Genomic DNA, 10,000 nt, shown 5'->3' with positions numbered 1-10,000 from the left:
GAACTGGGAGAAACCCGCAGATGCAATAAGAAGTAATAGTCAGAGAGGTTGGACAGCAAGGCTGAAGAAAGGAAGTGGAAATGGAGGTAAAGTAAAAGACTGAGCAAGTACAAAATGCGCCTAAGTTTCTTAAGCGCAATCGGGTTTTCTGCACAGCCGCTACAGCGTATAATCAAGGCCACCGAAAACAGATCTATCTTTCGGCGGTCTCGGTATAACGCTGTATGAGCCGCGGCCCATGAAACTTTAACCACGGCCCAGTGGTGGCCTGTCATATCGTTGCCAGAAGCACGATTATGGCTAACTTTAACCTTAAATAAAATATAAAACTACTGGGGCTAGAGGGCTGCAATTTGGTATGTCTGATGATCGGAGGGTGGATGATCAACATACCAATTTGCAGCCCTCTAGCCTCAGTAGTTTTTAAGATCTGAGGGCGGACAGAAAAAGTGCAGACGGACAGACAAAGCCGGCACGACAGTTTTCTTTTACAGAAAACTAAAAGTGGGTGCAGCTACCGTTTACCAATGCCTACAGTGCTCCAGCCCTTTACGGGGGGAAATGCGTCTTGGAGGAGGAAGGGAGTGGGCAGAAAGCGCAAAAATCGATTGGAGCGATTCCGTTTCTCCCAAGAGGGCCCTTCGGAGATTCTGCAGAATGCCAATTGCTGATGAATGATTGATTTATTGAGTGACAAAACTGGCGGTACCAGTTCAGAGTCCTGGCAAAAGTTTATTTTCGTTGTTAGTTTTTTGATTTGTGTCCTGAAAGTTATAAAGTGCCAAAAATTTTTTTAAATATTCAATAGAAAATCAATCAAAACCTACATGAAGAAATGACTAAAGCAAATGAACATCTAGAGAGAGAGAGAGAGAGAGAGAGAGAGAGAGAGAGAGAGAGAGAGAGAGAGAGAGAGAGAGAGAGAGAGAAATTTTGAAACGTTATGAGAAACTTGAAATGTGGTAAGAAAAATAATATAAACAGCATTGACAATCGCGCACGTTTCTGTATATGAGAGAGAGAGAGAGAGAGAGAGAGAGAGAGAGAGAGAGAGAGAGAGAGAGAGAGAGAGAGAGATGCTTGTAATATTTTTGATGGAGTTGTAGTTTACGTAGGTGAAAAAGAATTCAAAAGCTCGCGCGTTTGTGTGTGTGTGTTCATGAGAGAGAGAGAGAGAGAGAGAGAGAGAGAGAGAGAGAGAGAGAGAGAGAGAGAGAGAATAAAATTTCGAATAATTATAAGAAAACCTTAAGAAAACCACAACAAAATGACGGAGATTTCTGTAGAATAAAAAGAGAGAAGATTGTGAAAACGAGGTCACACGCTTCCTTAGACGAGTAATGAAAAGGAAGGTTGACGTAGGCGCGCCAGGAAGAAGGAAAGAGGAGGAGGAGGAGGAGGAGGAGGAGGAGGAGGAGGAGGAGGAGGAGGAGGAGGAGGAGGAGGAGGAGGAGGAGGAGGAGGATGAGGAGGAGGAGGAGGAGGAGGATTAGAAGTAGACGTATAAGTCGAAGTAGGAGGAGGAGAAGCAGACGTATAAGTAAAAGTAGAAATAGGAGGAGGAGAAGGAGAATAAAGAGGAGGAGGAGGAGGAGGAAGGCACGCCGACGCAGCCACATGTGACTGAACTCTCAAAAGACACAATAGAATGCTGACTGTTGACAGAATATCACTGTAATATGGTGATTAACCTCTCACGAGCATAATGCCTTCTATCGCCTTCCGTAAAAGCTAAACCCCCTTCTATACAAAAGCGCATCTTGTTTGGAAATGCGGTGGAGGTTCACGGAAGCGCCGAAACTCTTTTATTTTTCTGTAAAAGAAACTGTTGTGTCGGTTTTGTCTGTCCGTCCGCACTTTTTCTGTCCGCCCTCAGATCTTAAAAACTACTGAGGAGGCTAGAGGGCTGCAAATTGGTATGTTGATCATCAATTCTCCCTCCAACCGTCAAACATATCAAATTGCAGCCCTCTAGCCTCCTCAGTAGTTTTGATTTTATTTAAGGTTAAGTTAGCCATAATCATACTTCTGGCAGCACTATAGGTACCAACAACATAGGCCACCACCGGGATGTGGCTGAGTTTCATGGGCCGTGGCTAAGGCCACCATCGGACAGAAAATTAAAACAAACGTGAAAAATGCGCCGAAGTTTCTTCAGTGCAATCGAGTTTTCTGTACAGCGTATAATCAAGGCCACCGAAAATAAATCTGTCTTTTGGTGGTCTCGGTACAATGTTGTATGACCCGCGGCCCATGAAACGTTAACCACGGCCCGGTGGTGGCCTGGCCTATATCGTTGCCAGAAGCACGATTATGGGTAACTGTGACCTTAAATAAAATAAAAACTATTGAGGCTAGAGGGCTGCAATTTGGTATGTTTGATGACTGGAGGGTGGATGATCAACACACCGATTTGCAGCCCTCTGAGGGCGGACAGAAAAAAGAGCGGAAGGACAGACAAAACCGGCACAATAGTTTTCTTTTACAGAAAACGAAAAAAAGCAAGGCAGGATTTCAAGAAAAGCGCATTCTTTTTCCGGAGCTCTTCCCCCCGCCTCCACCCGCCCCCGCACCTCGAGGTGTCACCAGTTCACAGAATGAAAAATTAAAACTAACAAAGAACAAGGTGCGCATTCTTCATTATTAATCTCGAGGAATGAAAAAGGAATTGTGTCGTGAAGAAGGCTTAACACAAAGAAGATACACCAAGATCTATATTTATAATGTGATCATCTCTATTTACTTATTTTTTCCTTCTTTTAATGAGTGATTTCTTCTTTCTGCGATTCCCTTTACCTTCTGTTGCTTCTTTCGAATGAACATCATAATATGCTTCGGAAGCTTCAAGAATTTCAAGTCAGTGGCCCCTATGGAGGCTTCATCATCTTCTGAATAATAATGATAATAAATAATAATAATAATAATAATAATAATAATAATAATAATAATAATAATAATAATAATAATATCATATATACTTATATATACACACAAGTATATATCTACAGAAATATATATATATATATATATATATATATATATATATATATATATATATATATATATATATATATATATATATATGTATATCTATATATAAATATATATATATATATATATACACACATATATATAAAATATAAAATACAAATAACACACAATAAAATCAAAATACACAACAATAACTTTCGAAAGATACGACCAGAACAACAAAAGAGGATTAAGAAGTTCGAACAGAAAAACGGAAAAGAAAAAGAATGGGAGGGGTGGGGAAGGAAGGGAATAAAGAAGAAACGAGAAGCAAAAGGCGTCGAGCGAGCGGACGTTTGTGCGTCCTTCCAGCCTGATGATATTATCTTTCCGGCAATAAAGAAGAAAGTAAGAAGTCTTCCTATCTATCTCTTCCATCCATCTACTCCATTCCATTCCAACGGCCTACGCACGCTCTCTCGGTCAACTGTCTCCGCCGGGGATCCTAATTTGCATAGGGGCCATTCCCCCGTATTATCTCTTAGGTATGTCCGGCCTTATGCAATTTCCAAAAATGGTGTAGCGGCACAAAGACACAAGGAAGGCGAATGCTGGCTGCGTCGTCTCCGAGTGGAGGGGAGGACCCAGCTCCGACTTTCTTCCCCTTAGGAGCCAAAGTGGAAGAGTCTTCTTTTCTTTTTTCTTTTTTTTTTTTTTTTTTTTTTTTCCCGTGATGGATATCTGTGTCTGTCTGTCTCTATCTCTCTCTCTCGTCTGTCTTTCTCTCCCGCATCTCTCTCTCTCTCTCTCTCTCTCTCTCTCTCTCTCTTTCCCTCCCACAGCTCTCTCTTTCTCTCTCTTCCTTCCCTCCCCATCTCTCTCTCTCTCTCTCTCTCGTCTTTCTCTTCCTCCCCATCTCTCTCTGTCTCTGTCTCTCTCTCTCTCTTCCCTCCCCATCTCTCTCTCTCTCTCTCTCTCTCTCTCTCTCTCTCTCTCTCTCTCTCTCTCTCTCTCTCTCTCTCTTCCCCTTATCTCTCTCTCTCCGTCTGTCTCTTCTCCCCATCTCTCTCTCTTTCTCTCTTCCCTCCCCATATCTCTCTCTCTCTCTCTTCCCTCTCTCTCTCTCTCTCTCTCTCTCCATCAATCTCTCTCATCTCTCTCTCTCTCTGCTCATCTGTGTGTGTGTTCATCTCTCTCTTGGGTTATCAGGCACGTTTTGTCGGGAAATGACTCCTTTATATTGGTGCTCTCTCTCTCTCTCTCTCTCTCTCTCTCTCTCTCTCTCTCTCTCTCTCTCTCTCTCTCTCTCTCTCTGTGGGCATCTGAAATGTTAATGTCGGAATTCCTTGCATCAAAGCAATAGAACCGATCTACATAAAAATGGCCCCCAGGCAGAGTTGCTGTTATGTTTTTCATGTCTCCCATTCGAATTGCATTTCGCCTGCTAAACTCATCTACTAAAGACTATCTTTCAGTCTTTTATCGAACTGACACATCTACTTTTTTTTGACATATCTACTTGCTAGTCCAGCTGATCGCCTTTCAGCCAACTCGAAATGACGAGTTATAACTGAACTAAATTCAAGCCCTGCTACCTATAAGGTCATTCAGCGCTGGAAAGGAAACTGAGAGTAGGTTGGTCTGAAAGGTGCAACGTGAGAGAAGCCTTTTGCAGTTGCATTATGAAATATATGTAAAGAGAAGTGGATGGCGAGATGGAAGAAAGATATGAATGGAGGTACAGTAAAAGTAATGAAAGAGATTGCAGCTAGGGGCTGAAGGGACGCTGCAGGGAACCTTTAGTAATTCCTACAGTACACCGCATGAGGTGCGCTGACGGCACTAACCCTCTACGGGGATGATGAATTACAAACCGATCGGCAAAAATACTGTAATTTAATTACTACTTTTGCATATTTATTTGACCCTTGAGCTTTTGACCTTGAAGTAATGTTCATATTTATTTGACCCTTGAGCTTTTGACCTTGAAGTAACGTTCATATTTATTTGACCCTTGACTTTTTGACATTGAAGTAATGTTCATATTTATTTGACCCTTGACCTTTTGACATTGAAGTAATGTCGGTAGGGTGTCTTGGTTGCTTATGGAATTGAAATATAAAATTTAGGCCAGAGGCCAAGCGCTAGGACCTATGGGGTCATTCAGCGCTGAATAATGTTAAAATAAATGGTAGGAGAGGGTGGAAAGTAAGATGGAAGAGACACAATATGAACGAATGGCAGAAAGAGAATATGAAAGGAGGTACAGCAAAAAGGAATGAAAAGGGATGCAGTTGCCATGGAAGGGACGCTGCAAAGAACCTTAAGAAGTGCCTACAGTACACAACATGAGGTGCACTAACGGCACTAACCCCCTAAGGGGAATTGAATTTGGTTGAACAAAAAAATTAAAATAATAAGGCAAAGATCGATGTTTACACTTCTTGTGTATTATCCTGTTTGCTGTCTCGTGTGGGGGGTGGTCTTTCCCACCCCCCTCTCCCCTCCCCCACAAGCACTCCTGCTCAATGGGCTACGGCTTTCATTACGGCTGGCCAAGAAGTCCTTAGGTATCCTAAATACTTTTTCTGGAAAGGTCCTCCATAGGGCAAATCCTGACATCATATATACCCTCACAAGTAAGATATGACACCTTACAAGAATGCATGACAGTCGCAGTTCAAAGAATTAAGTGGCCAAATACAGACATAGTAGCCTTTAAATAACCCTGACAAATCAAAATTAGAAATAAAAAGTAAATAACTCTAGTAAATTAAAAATAGAAATCAGAAGAATAAGAATGTCCAAGGAATTGTATCAGAGTGCGAGAAAGACCGACATGATTATTATTACTTTTATTATAAATACAATCCCAGCCGCAACACTAATTCCGATAGTAAATTTCTATGAACCTGAAGTTTCCCAATATGGAAAGCAGCCCAATACACAAATTAAAAGCAAATAGTTTCAAACAAAGACATATACACTACACGAGAGAAATAAGTTAATAGCATAATAAGATAAAAAAAAAGAAACTTAAATTACGAAGCATGACTCATGTGAGTTTGCTCAACAAGAAAGCATTTGCACTCAGCTGGAACTACTGAAGTCCCAACGATTCGAGTACATTCCATAATCTGGTCACGGCAGGGCTAAAACTTCTCAGTTCCAGAAGTCCTTTATTCCACACACCGTTGGACTGTGGACACAGTCTCCCTGAGGATGTCGTGAAATTGGAACTTGAAAAGTTCAAGCGAGGATGCAACTCATTACTACCCTAATGCGATTCTCCTTGTATTTTAGCAATTTACTTACATTTTTATTTATATATATTGATTTGTTAATTTATCAGTTTTTCTAATAACTGATCTCTTCTTTCTGTATTTCCCATGACCTCTGTTACTTCTTTCGAGTGAACACCATAATATTCTTTGGAAGCTTGAAGTTCATGTCAATGGCCCCTTTGTTCCATATGAATAGGTTCCATCTTCTGAACAATATATAATAATAATAATAATAATAATAATAATAATAATAATAATAATAATAATAATAATAATAATAATAATAATAATAATAATAATAATAGTAACTCCTGTGGCTTGTTCCATCTGAATAGGGTTCATCTTCTGAATAATAATAATAATAATAATAATAATAATAATAATAATAATAATAATAATAATAATAATTTTAAAAACTGTGTGTGCTGAACCTCAAAGAAGAAAAGTGAAGGCTACTAGAATTAACAGCACACCTTGTAGTACCACGAGCGGACAGTATAGTTAAGGAAGTACTGAATGCAAAGAAGGTTCAAAATAATGCTTTTTTATTTAATAAAAATGCAAAATGTGACTAGGAAAAGGAAGTTCAAGGGAGCAAGTTTTCTTCCAACAATTCAAGATGGGCGTCACTTGCTGTAAACCAAACCGGGGAAAATAATATTCAAAACACGTCGGAATAAAAAACAAGTAAAAAATGTTTTCTGTATAGCCGCTACAGCGTATAATCAAGGCCACCGAAAATAGGTCTATCTTTCGGTGGTCTCGGTATAATGCTCTATGAGCCGCGGCCCATGAAGCTTTAACCACGGCCCGGTGGTGGCCTATCCTATAGCGTTGCCAGAAGCACGATTATGGCTAACTTTAACCTTTAATAAAATACAAGCTACTGAGGAGGCTAGAGGGCTGCAATTTGACACGTTTGATGATCAACATACCAATTTGCAGCCATCTAGCCTCAGCGGTTTTTAAGATCTGAAGGCGGACAGAATAAAGTGCGGACGGACAGACAAAGCCGGCACAACAGTTTTCTTTTACAGAAAACTAAAAAAAACAGTAATAAATATTTAGATTCTACTGGTCACTTTTTTTACCATGCTTTCTTAACTTTTCGATTTCTTCACACTTTGGATGTGCTTGTTACTACAAAGCCTAGGTTCCAAATGAAGTATAAATAAAGTAATTCTGGCTCCCGGGGAGCAAATCCCTGAAATGCATGCTAGTATTGCACCATCCCCGTTTTTTTTTGCCATGCCTCTAGGTTAGATTAGGTAACGTTGGGTTGGGTTAACTTAAGTGCAGTCTCAGATGATTTGGGTGTAGGAAACATAATGAGATTATTTTCAAGAAAACTCTACAGTTAGTTTTTCAGATGTGGCGTCCCGATTTTTTCAGGGAAAGGTCCCGGTACTTGGTTACATCTCGGGAAAATGCTCCCGGACAAGATTCGAACGACTTTGCAGTGACATGCTTATCCAAAGTGTGAGGGTATCGAGAAATTAAGAGGGTATTATGGTAATTATAATCAATAATAACATTACAAAATACTCTCCAGGGTCCCATTTGAATTTGAAAACAAGGGATCATGATTAACTCGTTCAAATGCAACACTACAGTGCTGACCAATCACATGAATTTCATAACAAAAAATCTAGGGATTTTTGTACGACGCTGGAAACTGAATGAGCAGCATCACAAGCAATCCAGCCCCTTGAGAAACCCAACTACAACCTGGAACAGATTATTATTTCCAGCTTAGCTTAAGCATCCAGACGTTGTTTACAAAGCCGTTTTAACGACTGATTCTATGAAATTTAAGCTGTCAAGCTAAGCACCGGGCATTTTCGGCCATTCAGCACTTCGGAAAGTGAAATGAGGGATAGCGAGATAAAGCAATATACAGAAAATATATGAGACGAAGTAAAAGGCATTAAAGCAGGACTAGAGAGAAAACCCACTATGAAGCAACAGAGAGGTTGGACAGCCAAACTGAAAAAAGAAAGGCGGGAACGGAGGTAAAGTACAAGGCAAAAAAGTGGGTGCAGCTGGGGGCTAAAGGGGCACTTCGAACATCCTTTAGCAATGCCTACAGTGCACCACGCGCAGTGCACTAACGGCACTACCCCGCTAAGGGGGGCGGCTGTTTTCAATGATGTGAGAGTTATAGAAACAGGGTGGTAACTGGCAGGGCAAGAGCTCTCAATTTCACGATAAATGCTAAATAACTATTGGCCTTCATAAGAAGCAAAAGTATTTGTCTCTACCCTCCACAAACGTCAAGCTCAAGTACAGGATTTTTTTAATCTGATGGAGCCGAAAAGCTAAATTAATCGGCTGAATCAGGAACACAGGAATGATCAAAATTCACGATGATAGGTCTTTACCAAGTCAAGAAAATAAGATCAATAAAAACCTCGGATCGTGAAGAATTGAACTGAATATAGAATTTAGGCCAAAGGCCAAGCACTGGGACCAATGAGATCATTCAGCGCTGAAAGGGAAATTGACAATAAAAGGTTTGGAAGGTGTAACAGGAGGAATCAATTGTTAGGAGAGGGTGGAAAGTAAGATGGAAGAAAGAGAATATGAAAGGAGGTACAGTAAAAGGAACGAAAGGGGCTGCAGCTAGGTGCTGAAGGGACGCTGCAAAGAACCTTAAGAATGCCTACAGTGCACCGCTTGAAGTGCACTGACGGCATTTCCCCCCCTTGTGGGAGATCGCAAAGAATTATACGAAATCACTGGCAAAGTCCGATTTCTACGTCATTCAGTTTTAATACAAATGGCGCTTCTCCTATACAACATTTAACTTGCTCTCAACTGTGTGGACTTCTCGGCATTTGAAGCAAGAAAGGAAACAGGAGAAATGATAAAGAACATTATTAGGAGATCGCAGCGGGGGAACTGTATATTTCCGATGAATTCTATATGTTGAAGTCCCAAGTAAATGTAAGGTTTTCTTTGGCGGATTAAATATACTTACCTCGACTCTGTAGAGCCCAGAATGTGTCAAGGCGTACCTAAATTATATATGCCAATAAACAAGAGCCCAGGGTAAAATTAATAGTTAATTTTAATTGCTAAAAAAAGTGGAAGTTGTAAGCTAAGTGTCGCTGGCCCTAGTTCGCTAGTTCATGCGTGCATATAAGAATAAATTTTTGTCACTTATGCACGAGTGAGTTTTTTAATATTCACAAGTATTAAGCCAAAAACACCGTTTACATCGAATTCACTACACCTTGGGAGCTACTTACACCGCAAGGAAAAAAATAACTAAGTGTTTCTGCTACCATCCCCACAGAAGCATTTACCAATAATTTCCCTTGGGTGTAAGGTACTTCCACAGTATAGTGAATTCAATGTAAAGAATTTTTTGGAGTTAACTAGGACCAGCGACAATTAATTTACAACTTTCTCTTGTTTTAGCAATTAAAATTAAATATTAATTTTACCCTGGGCTCTTTTTATTAGCACTTATAATTTTCGTATGCATTGGCATACTCTTGGGCTCTGCAGAATCGAGATAAGTATATTTAATCTGTCAAAGAAAGCCTTACATTTACTTTGGATTTTCAACAAATAAAATCCATCGGAAATATACAGTTCCCCCGCTGTGATCTCCCATTAATCTTCTTCATATTATTTCTCCTACTTCCTCTCTTGCCTAAAATGCCGAGAGCTCAAGTAAAAGGTGTCACCAAGAACCTAATGAGGAAACGGAAGATTGACTTTATAAACGTCAGAAGTAT

At 40.1% G+C, this 10,000-nt stretch overlaps 1 protein-coding gene across 1 annotated transcript in view; it reads right to left on the bottom strand.

The window, feature by feature from the left end:
* The window catches only part of LOC136853348 (uncharacterized), a 440,642-nt gene that overhangs the window by 323,640 nt on the left and 107,002 nt on the right, over positions 1 to 10,000 (bottom strand). The window lies entirely within an intron of this gene.

Source organism: Macrobrachium rosenbergii, chromosome 27 (assembly GCF_040412425.1).
Source record: "Macrobrachium rosenbergii isolate ZJJX-2024 chromosome 27, ASM4041242v1, whole genome shotgun sequence".
NCBI lineage: Eukaryota > Metazoa > Arthropoda > Malacostraca > Decapoda > Palaemonidae > Macrobrachium > Macrobrachium rosenbergii.
Note: the sequence above shows the minus strand (reverse complement) of the source record. Positions and strands in the feature narration are given on the sequence as shown.